The sequence below is a fragment of the Orycteropus afer genome, unplaced genomic scaffold, assembly GCF_000298275.1.
Source record: "Orycteropus afer afer isolate SDZICR_OR568_19922 unplaced genomic scaffold, OryAfe1.0 scaffold00641, whole genome shotgun sequence".
In the NCBI taxonomy this organism is placed as follows: domain Eukaryota; kingdom Metazoa; phylum Chordata; class Mammalia; order Tubulidentata; family Orycteropodidae; genus Orycteropus; species Orycteropus afer.
The window spans coordinates 1,058,828-1,059,375 of NW_006922228.1; positions in this window are offsets into that span (position 1 = coordinate 1,058,828).

Below are 548 nucleotides of genomic sequence, written 5' to 3' on the forward strand. Positions count from 1 at the left end.
GGCCTGCTACTCTGTGCTACGCCCGTGCTTACCTTGCTCCCGAAGACCTGGTCCCTCTCGGATACATAGATAGGTATGCAAATTGAACAGATATGGTAAGGCAAATGGGACTGCATCTATTAGTATACATAGGTTTGACATAAGATATTTCTACATATGTGCTGCATATATATCAATGAATATAGTAGAGTATACAGAGGAAAAAATTATAAAAAATATTCTTAGCCAGAACCAAAAACCTTAAGGGAATGAGTCACTGGGCCTGCAGGCTTAGGACTATAGGTTGGAGTACATCTAAATCAGCTGGCATAACATAGACCACAAAGACAATGTTCTACATTCCCTTTTGATAGTAGCAACTGGGGTTTTAAAAGCCTGTGAGTATTGATTTGGGTGGTGTTCTAGTTATCTACTGCCGCTCTGGCAGGAATATACCACAAATGGGATAGCTTGAACAAGCAGGAGTTTATTCTCTTACAGTTTGGAGGCTTTGTGGTGGTTATGATTTTGTGTCAACTTGGCTGGGCCTGGTTGAGTGGCTGGACAAC